The sequence below is a fragment of the Myxine glutinosa genome, chromosome 1, assembly GCF_964187855.1.
Source record: "Myxine glutinosa chromosome 1, kmMyxGlut1.1, whole genome shotgun sequence".
NCBI lineage: Eukaryota > Metazoa > Chordata > Myxini > Myxiniformes > Myxinidae > Myxine > Myxine glutinosa.
Window position 1 is genome coordinate 192,475,348 of NC_136261.1, and position 14,010 is coordinate 192,489,357.

The window sequence follows — 14,010 nt, forward strand, 5'->3', positions numbered from 1 at the left end:
CCTTTAGGAACGCGGAGTTCACGGTTAGTCCGTGCAGGAAAGTTCTCTACATGGGCGCCTTGAGGAACGTGGAGTTCACGGTTAGTCCGTGCATGAAAGTTCACTACATGGACGCCTTTAGGAACGGCGTTCACGGTTAATTCGTGTAGGAATCTTGGCTCGGCGGCTCCGCCGCCTTCAGTGCTTCAACTTCTCAGAACTTCCCTAATAATTAGGGTGGGACCACTGGTCCCTGTAGTCCCATGAATAGCGGTCTCCTTCTCGGCCACTACCAAAACTACCGCCCAGTTGTCCTCTCCTGTAGACCTCTCGACGCCTACGAAATGCCTTCCCTACTGTTATGGTCCGACCCTCCAAATCCTTGCCATTCCAATTCTTCTCTGCCTCTCTGGCGTCTTTTGTGCTGGCAAACGTGACAAAGCCGAACCCTCTTGACTGTTGCGTTTCCCAGTCTCTTACCAACCGCACTTCCACCAGCGGCCCATATCTGTTTAAGACAGAGGTCAGAACTTCTTCCTCTGTTTTGAAGTTCAGTCCCCCTACAAATAACTTGGCACTTTTGTCGCCATCCCGAGCTGGTGTGGTGTTATTTTCCCTGCTGGGCTCTTTACCAACCCTCAGGTTACCATAAACTTGACCCCCGGCCAAATCATTCCCGATAACCACAGATACACCCTCTACAGGAAGCGTGGCTTGTAAGCCGACGGTGACCGGTCCTGACACCAAATCGGACTCCAACTGGATGACCTGAAGGGGAGCACTAACACCACCCCCGATCCCCTGTAAACGAACACTATCCCCCGTTGCCGTCTCCTCGGACCATGGCAAAATGCCTTCAAGCATTAAAGATTGATGGGCCCCTGTGTCCCTCAATATCCTAACCGGTCTCCGGTTAGTCGAGGCTCCCTCCAGTGACACAAACCCCTCTGAAATAAATGGTTGGTAACCCTTTTGATGGAGATTTCTTACGCTAGCCATCGCATTCGGAGTTGTAATAGTCGGACTCCGCTCTGGGTTGTCCCTTTTCATGAGGTAACAACTGGACATCAAGTGTCCAGGTTTCTTGCAAAACGCGCAAGTAGGCCCGGAGGAAAAACTCGGGGTCTGCCTCGGGCCCCCCGAACTATAAGTTTGTCTTGGGCCCGCATCCCTCTGATTTCGAACCGGTGGGGTATCATAGTTGTCCCCATAATCATCTCGCGGCCGCCGCCATGTATGGTCGTTCTCCGCACCTGCTGTTCCCCACCTCCCCTGCGGAGATCTAGGCGAGGAGTTAGGTTCGTGGACCCCTATTCGGTGGGTTAAGGCATAATCATCTGCCATGGTGGCTGCGTCCCACAACTTTGGTACCTTCTTTTCCTGCAGGTACACTTTGATGTCCTCGTGGACACACTGCTGGAATTCCTCCACCAGGATCAAGTCCCGCAATGTTTCGAAGTCTTTCCCGACTCCTTTTGACTCACACCACCGATCAAACATATTTTCTTTCACTCTGGCAAACTCCACATGGGTCTCACTCTCCCTCTTCCTGGCATTCCTGAATTTTTGCCTGTAAGCTTCCGGAACCAACTCATAGGCCTTGAGGATGTGCTTCTTCAGTACCTCATAATCTGCACATTGGTCCATTGGTAGCGCCGAATAAATTTCCTGAGCTTTCCCCACCAGCACACTTTGCACGAGTATGGTCCAGGCCTCCTCCGGCCAGTTTAATTGTCGAGCCACTTTCTCAAAGTGTGGAAAAAATTTCGCGACTTCTTTTTCACTGAACGGTGGAACCAGCCTCACATGTCTGCCCACATCCCAGGTTTTCTGGTTAGGTGTCGACCCCGTCAGCAAGGGTGGTGCCTCTCCCCGTTCTCTCATTAACTCCAGCTCCTTGAATTTGATTTCTTGCTGAAGCTCCATGTCACGTTCCTTTAATTCCCTTTCCGCTTTTCTCTCCTCTGCTTCGAGGTCCCTTGCAGCTCTCCTCTCCTCTGCTTTTCTCCCTTCTAACCTTTCCTGGAGTTCTCGTTCCACTCTCCTTTCCTCTGCTTGTTTCTCTTCTCTCCTCGCTTCTGCTTTCCTTTCTTCTTCTGCTAACCTTTCCTGGAGTTCTCGTTCCACTCTCCTTTCCTCTGCTTGTTTCTCTTCTCTCCTCGCTTCTGCTTTCCTTTCTTCTTCTGCTCTTTCCTTTTCTGCTTTCCTTTCTTCTTCTTTTAACCTTTCCTGGAGTTCTCGTTCCACTCTCCTTTCCTCTGCTTGTTTCTCTTCTCTCCTCGCTTCTGCTTTCCTTTCTTCTTCTGCTCTTTCCTTTTCTGCTTTCCTTTCTTCTTCTTTTAACCTTTCCTGGAGTTCTCGTTCCACTCTCCTTTCCTCTGCTTGCTTCTCTTCTCTCCTCTCTTCTGCTTTCCTTTCTTCTTCTGCTCTTTCCTTTTCTGCTTTCCTTTCTTCTTCTTTAATCCGTTCCTGGCTCCGTAATTGCAACTCCAGTTTCCGGAGCTCAACGTCTTCTGGTTCTTCGGGTAGCCACTCCCAGGCTAACTCGTCCCATGTTCCTAATCCCACCATAGATTGTATCACCGTGGCCTGCAACTCTGCCTTCCTCAAATTAGTTCGGACCTCCAAGTTAAAATGTTTGGCCAATTTCAAGAGGTCCGACTTTAGCAACGCTCGGAACTGTGCCTCACTCGGTGTTACCCCAAAGTTCTGTGCCACAAACGCCATGGTGCCTATCGTTAACACCTGTTAACCTTCACCCAAGACTTTACCCCAATTTCTCAAAAAATTTTTTTTTTACCAATTAATAATTAATTAATAAATTTTAATTAATAAAAAATATTATTATTTTATTATTTTATACAATTTTAAATCCCGGACGTAGACCCAATTGCGAAACCGCAAATCGTAATTTGGACGAGCCCCCAATTCTGTTACGTGGTCCCCTCGGTGAATACCTGGTCTCGGTGACCCCCGGACCGTGAGAGGAACTCCGCCAGCAAGCTGTACTATATATGCGCTTTCGCCACGCAACCCCTATGAATTTCACCCCGGAGACAACTGATATTCAAGGATATATTTCCAATGGTAATGATACCATACAATTCCAATGACACAACCACGGAGATTTTCCCCGAGCAATCAACAATACACAACCATCAACAATATTTCAAGGACACAATCAATTCCCTATGAGTAAGATGGCCATCTTATATATGGGTGTCCCGGTGAGTACTCACACCCCCTTTCGGTCTCTGCTCCTCACAATGTCTCTGGGCCCCTCCTGACCAAGATACTGGTCGGCGTCTCCGCACTCGGGCGGTTGAACGAACCCCGGGTGGACGTTTCTCCACCGGGCAGGTATCGTACCAGGCACCGTGGCTGCAGCCCCTCGTGGCCACGCGGAGCGGGTACGGTAGAGCAAGCCAAACCCCACGCCGCTTGCAAGGCGCGTTAGGCCCCAACGTGCGACCCGCACGCGTCTGTTTAGACGGTGCCGCGACGATACCAGATGCGGGGTCGATGCACGGCCCCACGTCACTTGACGTCTCCACCGGGCAGGTACACGTCCCGGTGACTCCTCTCGCCAGACAGGCTTCGGAACGCCGCTGTTTCACGCAGCGCAAGGTCGATCCCACCTTTTGTCGAAGCGGGGCGAAGAAGAAGAATACCCGTCCTTTTTCCTCGTGTCTTTTTCTCTTCCGTTTCCGGTCACTTCCGTTTCCGGCCACTCCCTCAGAAGGGCTCCTGACCCTCCAACCACAACAACTACACAACAACTTACTATACTACACCCGGATAAGCAAAGACCTGAATGGTAATTCACATACATTCACATAAATATGTAACACTCCCCCCCTTCAAGAAAGAAAGTTTGAACCCAGCGAAAACTTTCTTTGCCGGCCAATTTGGAGAAACAAACCAGATAACTCAACCCCCCCCCACATTATCCGTTCCCCCCGGGCACAGTTATCACTTTAAAATAAAGCAACCAAAATTTCACCACAACCCCTCCAGATTACTCCCTCTGGACTAAGTACCAACAACGACCTTGTCCCTGCCAAATCAAACTCCATCTCATGACCCTCTGACTTTGACCGTCAGTTGCTTGGGAATGAAGGTTAAGGGGTTGATCAAAGATCCAAAGTTAAGCAACTCGATAGCACTTTTTCCGGGAGGCCAAGCCGAGTATTCACTACATGGATGCCTTTAGGAACGCGGAGTTCACGGTTAGTCCGTGCAGGAAAGTTCTCTACATGGGCGCCTTGAGGAACGTGGAGTTCACGGTTAGTCCGTGCATGAAAGTTCACTACATGGACGCCTTTAGGAACGGCGTTCACGGTTAATTCGTGTAGGAATCTTGGCTCGGCGGCTCCGCCGCCTTCAGTGCTTCAACTTCTCAGAACTTCCCTAATAATTAGGGTGGGACCACTGGTCCCTGTAGTCCCATGAATAGCGGTCTCCTTCTCGGCCACTACCAAAACTACCGCCCAGTTGTCCTCTCCTGTAGACCTCTCGACGCCTACGAAATGCCTTCCCTACTGTTATGGTCCGACCCTCCAAATCCTTGCCATTCCAATTCTTCTCTGCCTCTCTGGCGTCTTTTGTGCTGGCAAACGTGACAAAGCCGAACCCTCTTGACTGTTGCGTTTCCCAGTCTCTTACCAACCGCACTTCCACCAGCGGCCCATATCTGTTTAAGACAGAGGTCAGAACTTCTTCCTCTGTTTTGAAGTTCAGTCCCCCTACAAATAACTTGGCACTTTTGTCGCCATCCCGAGCTGGTGTGGTGTTATTTTCCCTGCTGGGCTCTTTACCAACCCTCAGGTTACCATAAACTTGACCCCCGGCCAAATCATTCCCGATAACCACAGATACACCCTCTACAGGAAGCGTGGCTTGTAAGCCGACGGTGACCGGTCCTGACACCAAATCGGACTCCAACTGGATGACCTGAAGGGGAGCACTAACACCACCCCCGATCCCCTGTAAACGAACACTATCCCCCGTTGCCGTCTCCTCGGACCATGGCAAAATGCCTTCAAGCATTAAAGATTGATGGGCCCCTGTGTCCCTCAATATCCTAACCGGTCTCCGGTTAGTCGAGGCTCCCTCCAGTGACACAAACCCCTCTGAAATAAATGGTTGGTAACCCTTTTGATGGCGATTTCTTACGCTAGCCATCGCATTCGGAGTTGTAATAGTCGGACTCCGCTCTGGGTTGTCCCTTTTCATGAGGTAACAACTGGACATCAAGTGTCCAGGTTTCTTGCAAAACGCGCAAGTAGGCCCGGAGGAAAAACTCGGGGTCTGCCTCGGGCCCCCCGAACTATAAGTTTGTCTTGGGCCCGCATCCCTCTGATTTCGAACCGGTGGGGTATCATAGTTGTCCCCATAATCATCTCGCGGCCGCCGCCATGTATGGTCGTTCTCCGCACCTGCTGTTCCCCACCTCCCCTGCGGAGATCTAGGCGAGGAGTTAGGTTCGTGGACCCCTATTCGGTGGGTTAAGGCATAATCATCTGCCATGGTGGCTGCGTCCCACAACTTTGGTACCTTCTTTTCCTGCAGGTACACTTTGATGTCCTCGTGGACACACTGCTGGAATTCCTCCACCAGGATCAAGTCCCGCAATGTTTCGAAGTCTTTCCCGACTCCTTTTGACTCACACCACCGATCAAACATATTTTCTTTCACTCTGGCAAACTCCACATGGGTCTCACTCTCCCTCTTCCTGGCATTCCTGAATTTTTGCCTGTAAGCTTCCGGAACCAACTCATAGGCCTTGAGGATGTGCTTCTTCAGTACCTCATAATCTGCACATTGGTCCATTGGTAGCGCCGAATAAATTTCCTGAGCTTTCCCCACCAGCACACTTTGCACGAGTATGGTCCAGGCCTCCTCCGGCCAGTTTAATTGTCGAGCCACTTTCTCAAAGTGTGGAAAAAATTTCGCGACTTCTTTTTCACTGAACGGTGGAACCAGCCTCACATGTCTGCCCACATCCCAGGTTTTCTGGTTAGGTGTCGACCCCGTCAGCAAGGGTGGTGCCTCTCCCCGTTCTCTCATTAACTCCAGCTCCTTGAATTTGATTTCTTGCTGAAGCTCCATGTCACGTTCCTTTAATTCCCTTTCCGCTTTTCTCTCCTCTGCTTCGAGGTCCCTTGCAGCTCTCCTCTCCTCTGCTTTTCTCCCTTCTAACCTTTCCTGGAGTTCTCGTTCCACTCTCCTTTCCTCTGCTTGTTTCTCTTCTCTCCTCGCTTCTGCTTTCCTTTCTTCTTCTGCTAACCTTTCCTGGAGTTCTCGTTCCACTCTCCTTTCCTCTGCTTGTTTCTCTTCTCTCCTCGCTTCTGCTTTCCTTTCTTCTTCTGCTCTTTCCTTTTCTGCTTTCCTTTCTTCTTCTTTTAACCTTTCCTGGAGTTCTCGTTCCACTCTCCTTTCCTCTGCTTGTTTCTCTTCTCTCCTCGCTTCTGCTTTCCTTTCTTCTTCTGCTCTTTCCTTTTCTGCTTTCCTTTCTTCTTCTTTTAACCTTTCCTGGAGTTCTCGTTCCACTCTCCTTTCCTCTGCTTGCTTCTCTTCTCTCCTCTCTTCTGCTTTCCTTTCTTCTTCTGCTCTTTCCTTTTCTGCTTTCCTTTCTTCTTCTTTAATCCGTTCCTGGCTCCGTAATTGCAACTCCAGTTTCCGGAGCTCAACGTCTTCTGGTTCTTCGGGTAGCCACTCCCAGGCTAACTCGTCCCATGTTCCTAATCCCACCATAGATTGTATCACCGTGGCCTGCAACTCTGCCTTCCTCAAATTAGTTCGGACCTCCAAGTTAAAATGTTTGGTCAATTTCAAGAGGTCCGACTTTAGCAACGCTCGGAACTGTGCCTCACTCGGTGTTACCCCAAAGTTCTGTGCCACAAACGCCATGGTGCCTATCGTTAACACCTGTTAACCTTCACCCAAGACTTTACCCCAATTTCTCAAAAAAATTTTTTTTTACCAATTAATAATTAATTAATAAATTTTAATTAATAAAAAATATTATTATTTTATTATTTTATACAATTTTAAATCCCGGACGTAGACCCAATTGCGAAACCGCAAATCGTAATTTGGACGAGCCCCCAATTCTGTTACATGGTCCCCTCGGTGAATACCTGGTCTCGGTGACCCCCGGACCGTGAGAGGAACTCCGCCAGCAAGCTGTACTATATATGCGCTTTCGCCACGCAACCCCTATGAATTTCACCCCGGAGACAACTGATGTTCAAGGATATATTTCCAATGGTAATGATACCATACAATTCCAATGACACAACCACGGAGATTTTCCCCGAGCAATCAACAATACACAACCATCAACAATATTTCAAGGACACAATCAATTCCCTATGAGTAAGATGGCCATCTTATATATGGGTGTCCCGGTGAGTACTCACACCCCCTTTCGGTCTCTGCTCCTCACAATGTCTCTGGGCCCCTCCTGACCAAGATACTGGTCGGCGTCTCCGCACTCGGGCGGTTGAACGAACCCCGGGTGGACGTTTCTCCACCGGGCAGGTATCGTACCAGGCACCGTGGCTGCAGCCCCTCGTGGCCACGCGGAGCGGGTACGGTAGAGCAAGCCAAACCCCACGCCGCTTGCAAGGCGCGTTAGGCCCCAACGTGCGACCCGCACGCGTCTGTTTAGACGGTGCCGCGACGATACCAGACGCGGGGTCGATGCACGGCCCCACGTCACTTGACGTCTCCACCGGGCAGGTACACGTCCCGGTGACTCCTCTCGCCAGACATGCTTCGGAACGCCGCTGTTTCACGCAGCGCAAGGTCGATCCCACCTTTTGTCGGAGCGGGGCGAAGAAGAAGAATACCCGTCCTTTTTCCTCGTGTCTTTTTCTCTTCCGTTTCCGGTCACTTCCGTTTCCGGCCACTCCCTCAGAAGGGCTCCTGACCCTCCAACCACAACAACTACACAACAACTTACTATACTACACCCGGATAAGCAAAGACCTGAATGGTAATTCACATACATTCACATAAATATGTAACAATGGGAGTACAGCCTTGTTTTCTTAATGGAAGTGTTTTTTTGACAAAATGCTTGTTGTTTCTGCATGTTTTCTGTTGCAAGTCATTATTCTTTTTCAGAAACGTGTGTTTCATCAAATAGTGTGCATTTAGCTTGTACACCACACAATAACACATATTACACGAAAAAATATACATGCAAAAAGAGCCTTGTTTGCTTAACAGAAGATTTTTGGACTAAAAAAACTTGTTGTTTCTGCACGTTTTCTGTGGCCAGTCAATATTCTCATGCAGAAACATATGTGTTTCATCAAATAATGTATATTTAGCTTGTACACAGCAAAGCAACACCTATTACACAACAAACCTGATTCATGCAAAAACCGTCTTATTTTCTTAATAGAAGCATTTTTGACAAAAAGCTTGTTGTTTCTGCATGTTTTCTGTTGTAAGTCATTATTCTAGTTCAGAAACGTGTGTTTCATCAAATCGTGTGTATTTATTTAGCATGTACATTGCAAAATAAGACATTCAACAAGAAACCTTATTCATACAAAAACAGGCTTGTTTGCTAAACAAAATGGATTTTGACAAAATGTTGTTTCAGCACGTTTTCTGTTGCATTCACTATTCTTGTGCAAACAAGTGTGTGTCTTAAGCTTGTTGAACACAGCGAAATAATACATATTACCCAAGAAACCTTATTCGGGCAAAAACAGCCTTGTTTTCCTAATGGAATATTTTTTGACAAAAGCTTGTTGTTTCTGCACGTTTTCTCTTGCAAGTCACGATTATAGTGTGGAAACTTATGTGTATCCTTAAATAGTGTGTATTCAGCTTGTACATTGCAAAACAACAATATGACAAGAAAAATGATTCAGGCAAAAATAGTATTGTTTTCTTAATCAAATCATTGTTGACACAAAAGCTTGATGTTTGTGTACGTTTTTGATGCAAATCAATAATTATCTTATTGCATATTTAGAGTGCAGATTTATTGTCTTGTGTGCAGAAATGTGTGTTTCATAAAATAATGCGTATTTAGCTTGTACACAGGGTTACTTGAACACAGGCTTGTACATTTAGCTTGTACACAATACACATTACAAAAGAAACCTTATTTGTGCAAAAACAGCCTTATTTTCTTAATAGAAGCGTTTTTTTGACAAAAAGTTTGTTGTTTCTGCACGTTTTCTGTTGCAAGTAAATATTCTGGTTCAGAAACGTGTGTTTCCTCAATAGTGTGTGTTTAGATAGTGCACTTGTTGCAAAATAACACATGTTGCACAAGAACCCTTATTAAAGGTTATCTTTAATCTTATCAAAACTCTCTGCTCACCTTCACTCCTTAATAATAATAATAATAATACATTTATTTTATATAGCGCTTTTCAAGAAGCCCAAAGACGCTTTGACAGAGTACAAAAAAACAAGTGCAAAAAGACAAAAATCAACAGGTAAATAATCAAAGCAAAAGGAAGGAGAAGGAGAAGAGATAGTCAGGGGTTAAATGCTGTGGGTTAAATGTTGAATGCAGTGTTGAACAGGTGGGTCTTGAGTGATGTTTTGAATGTGGTGAGTGAGGAGGAGTCTCTGATGGTGTGAGGTAGTGAGTTCCAGAGGGTGGGAGCAGCGATGGAGAAGGCCCTGTCCCCCCAGGATCTGAATTTGGTCCGCATGGGGGAGGGGGGGGGGGGTGTCAGGAGGTTGGTACCAGCAGAGCGGAGGTTGCGGGTGGGAGTGTGTCTGGAGAGGAGGTCAGTCAGGTAGGATGGGGCCAGGTTATGGAGGGCTTTGTAGGTCAAGAGGAGGATTTTTTACTGGATTCTCTGGGGGATGGGGAGCCAGTGACGTTTGTAAAGGACGGGGGTGATGTGGTCACGGGTCCGGGAATGGGTGAGTAGACGGGCAGCGGAGTTCCTTCATTCCTCTTTTCTCCCGCCTCTGGAACAAACTCCCTCACTCTCTTCAATCCCACTCCTCCCTCCAGGTCTTTAAAACAGCTGTTCACCACCATCTCTTATCTTCCCCCATCCAAAACCTTGATCTTTTCTACCCCCACTAATTTCACCCCAAACCCACTTTTTTGAAATACCAACTTCTTTCCTGGAAGTCCTTGGTGTCCTTGTGTTTTAGACTTCTCCCATCCCCCTCCCCCTTGCCACGCCTCCTCCCCCCAAGCCCTCCCACACATCTCCCGATGTCCCTGCTCTCAAATGTTGTGTTTGTGTGCTTCCCCTTCTCTCCCCATCTTGTCTACCGCTCCCTCTTTTCATATATTTTGTTTGTCTGTTTGACAAACAGACAAACTTTGTTTTTGTCTGTTTGTCTGTTTTGTTTGTCTGTCTTTGTTTCTGTCTGTTTGATTTTTTTTTTGTGATAAATGTTAGCTCTTTCACGAGCCTCGATTCTGCATACAAAAAAAATAAAAAAATAAAAAATAGTTTTTGACAAAAATATTTTTACCGCCGCTACCAAAGGTGAATGTTTACCTGTTAAGTATTATTATTATTTATTTTGTTAAGTTTTGTTTACCCGTTAAGTTTTGTTTTCTTTTGTTTGTTTGTTTTTACCAAAGATGTTAAGTTTGGGTCTCACTATCAGCTTTTGGGTCTCACGTTCTGCCATGATCTTTCTTGGGAAAACCACATTTCCAAGCTGGCCTCCAAAGCCAGTCGCCAACTGGGCATCCTCCGTCGTGCGAAGTCCTTCCTTGGCACACCTGAGCTCCTCACCACATACATGGCTTTCATCCGCAGGTTAATGGAATACTGTTCCCCCCTCTGGTCTGGTGCTCCTGCCTCACACATAGCTTGGCTTAACGCTGTTGAAACCAAAGTTTTTCAGAATCATTGGAATCTCCTGCGATGAAGCTAACTCCGAGGGCCTTTCACTCACTCACCGCAGGCAGCTTGGTGGTCTTTCTGTCTTCCACCGATTCCTCTCCGGCCTTGCTCCCCCAGCTCTCTCTGTGCTCTGTCCCCCAAATATTCCTACAGGTCGCACAAGATCTGCCAGCAACCCTCTTATGGTTAAACTGCCAAAATCTAGGCTCTCTACTCACCTTCACTCTTTCATTCCCCGTTTCTCCCGCCTCTGTAACAAACTCCGCCACTCCCTTCAATCCCACTCCTCCCTCCAGGTCTTTAAAACAGCTGTCCACCACCATCTCTTATCTTGCCCCATCGAAAACCTTGATCTTTTCTACCCCCGCTAATTCACCCCAGATACACTTTTTTTGAAATTCCAACTTCTTTCCTGGAAGTCCTTGCAGTGGCCATATGTTTTATACCTCTCCCACCTCCCCCAAGCCCTCTCCCTCCCACAGTTCTCTCGATGTCCCTGCTCTCAAGTGTTGTGTTTGTGTCCTTCCCCCTCTCTCCCCATCTTGTCTACCGCTCCCCTTATTTTGTGTTTTATGTGTCGGTTTGACATTTTGTGTGATTAATGTTAGCTCTTTCACGAGCCTCGATCTTGTATACATAAAAAAAGAAGAAAAAAAGGTTTTCGCCCCGTCTGTCTTTGTTCGTTTGTTTGCTTGTGAACAAAATATCTCAAAAAGTAGTGGACAGATTCGAATGAAATTTGGCAGCGATGTAGCATTTGTGACAAGGACAAAATGATTAGATTTTGGTGAAGTTCTGGATTCGGATCCGGCTACTAGAATTTTTAAAGTGATACCGTACTTCACCATTGAGTGGTGTCGGATTGAGTGGTGGAGTGGTAAGTGATACTTCACCATTGAGTGGTGGAGTGGTAAGTGATACTCCACCTTTAGAGTCGGAGTTAAAAAAAATAACCGCACAAACACTGGTCCGTGAATTATAGTATGGATTTTTGGTGAAGATCCGAATTCAGGATGGAGAATTGGTTTAATTGATTTATTCACCATTGAGCGAATGCCTCGTCTTGGTCAGCCGGCTTAACATCTTCGGGTCTTGACTCGAGTTTGGGTCTCTGTTTACCGTTAAATTAACACCACGTGGGTTAACTCAGCCTTTCCTCCTTCCGAGGTCCGTAAACTGTAAAGTGAATACCAGCTCACTGGTAGCAGCGGCACTGCATCAGGGGCACAACCAGATCCATCAAGGGCACAACCTTCCAGAAAATGATGTAACCAGCAGCCCCTGCAGTCCACGAAACAACAACAACCATTGAGAGATAGGCCATAAGGCCAAAAACGATATATAGCACGATATTTCAAAAAGTAATTATTAAAAGTAATTAGGATGAAATTTTAGTTCAGGTTCGGAATCCAGATCCGGCAATATCAGTGGAATACAAAACGTCAACGTTCATCAAATCGTTCGTCCTGGTGGAGATATGCGTTTTCCAAGTGACGTTGAAGTATTTTATTTTGTGCCGAATGGATGGCCTCGCTTCACGAACACATTAAATATGTTTACTTCTCCTCTCAGACTTCTAATTGTTATTTTACTTCCATTGTTCTCGCTAGTTTCTATAGTGTTTTGTTATTTATCACTTGTGTTCTGAGTTCTGCGGCTTTCGTCATTCAAGAAACGGAGAAAAGTAACTGAGGTACATTCACTATTTCCTATTTAGCTTGGCTGGTTTCTCTCTCTCACACCCTTCAAAATTGTATCGAATAGTATATGGAGAATGCAGTATTATATAATATATTAGGCATATAGCTCTAATTTTAATGTTTTAAGGTACAGGATGTCATTCTCCTGGTAGATACAACCATTCCCCATGTCCTTTTTTTTGACTGTGGATTGACGTCATCTCTGCGGATATGACGTACATTTGTCAAGAAGAAGTGACAGGGTTTAGTGTACGTGTTCATGGTACGATATGACGTTGAAGGTGAGTTTTATCTTGGTTTGAGCTTATCTTGATCCTGATCGTAAGGCTGAGGCATTTTAAACGTTTAATTATGGTATGCCACCAATATACAAAAATGTGTGTGTGTGTGTATGTGTGTGTATGTGTATGTGTGTGTGTTTGTCTTTGTATATGTGTGTTTGTCTTTGTGTGTATGTGTTTGTCTTTGTGTGTGTGTGTTTGTCTTTGTGTGTGTGTTTGTCTTTGTGTGTGTGTTTGTCTTTGTGTGTATGTGTTTGTCTTTGTGGGTGTGTGTTTGTCTTTGTGTGTGTGTGTGTGTGTGTGTGTTTGTCTTTGTGTGTGTGTGTGTGTGTGTGTGTGTGTGTTTGTCTTTGTGTGTGTGTGTGTGTTTGTCTTTGTGTGTGTGCATTTGTCTTTTTGTGTGTGTGTGTGTCTTTGTGTGTGTGTGTGTGTCTTTGTGTGTGTGTGTGTGTCTTTGTGTGTGTGTGTTTGTCTTTGTGTGTGTGTGTTTGTCTTTGTGTGTGTGTGTTTGTCTTTGTGTGTGTGTGTGTGTGTTTGTCTTTGTGTGTGTGTGTTTGTCTTTGTGTGTGTGTTTGTTTGTCTTTGTGTGTGTGTGTTTGTCTTTGTGTGTGTGTGTTTGTCTTTGTGTGTGTGTTTGTCTTTGTGTGTGTGTGTGTGTTTGTCTTTGTGTGTGTGTGTGTTTGTCTTTGTGTGTGTGTGTGTGTGTGTGTGTGTGTGTTTGTCTTTGTGTGTGTGTGTGTGTTTGTCTTTGTGTGTTTGTCTTTGTGTGTGTGTGTGTGTTTGTCTTTGTGTGTGTGTGCTTGTCTTTGTGTGTGTGTGTGTGTTTGTCTTTGTGTGTGTGTGTTTGTCTTTGTGTGAGTGTGTTTGTCTTTGTGTGTGTGTGTGTGTTTGTCTTTGTGTGTGTGTGTGTGTTTGTCTTTGTGTGTGTGTGTGTTTGTCTTTGTATATGTGTGTTTGTCTTTGTGTGTGTGTGTGTGTTTGTCTTTGTGTGTGTGTGTGTTCGTCTTCGGTTGTGTGTGTGTGTGTTCGTCTTAGTGTGTGTATGTGTATGTGTGTTGTGTGTTCGTCATAGTGTGTGTTGTGTGTTCGTCATAGTGTGTGTGTGTGTGTGTGTGTGTGTGTGTGTGTGTGTGTGTGTGTGTGTGTGTGTGTGTGTCTTAGTCTTAGTCTTAGTCTTAGTGTGTGTGTCTT

General features: G+C 46.2%; 1 protein-coding gene across 3 annotated transcripts in view; it reads left to right on the forward strand.

The window, feature by feature from the left end:
• Nucleotides 1-12,705: 12,705 nt before the first annotated feature.
• Nucleotides 12,706-14,010, forward strand: part of HEATR5B (HEAT repeat containing 5B) — a 96,470-nt gene continuing 95,165 nt past the window's right edge. For all 3 annotated transcript variants that reach the window (XM_078781728.1, XM_078781729.1, XM_068124387.2), the window contains exon 1: nucleotides 12,706-12,819. The gene's annotated coding sequence lies outside the window, so the exon portion shown is untranslated. The remainder of the gene's footprint in view (nucleotides 12,820-14,010) is intronic.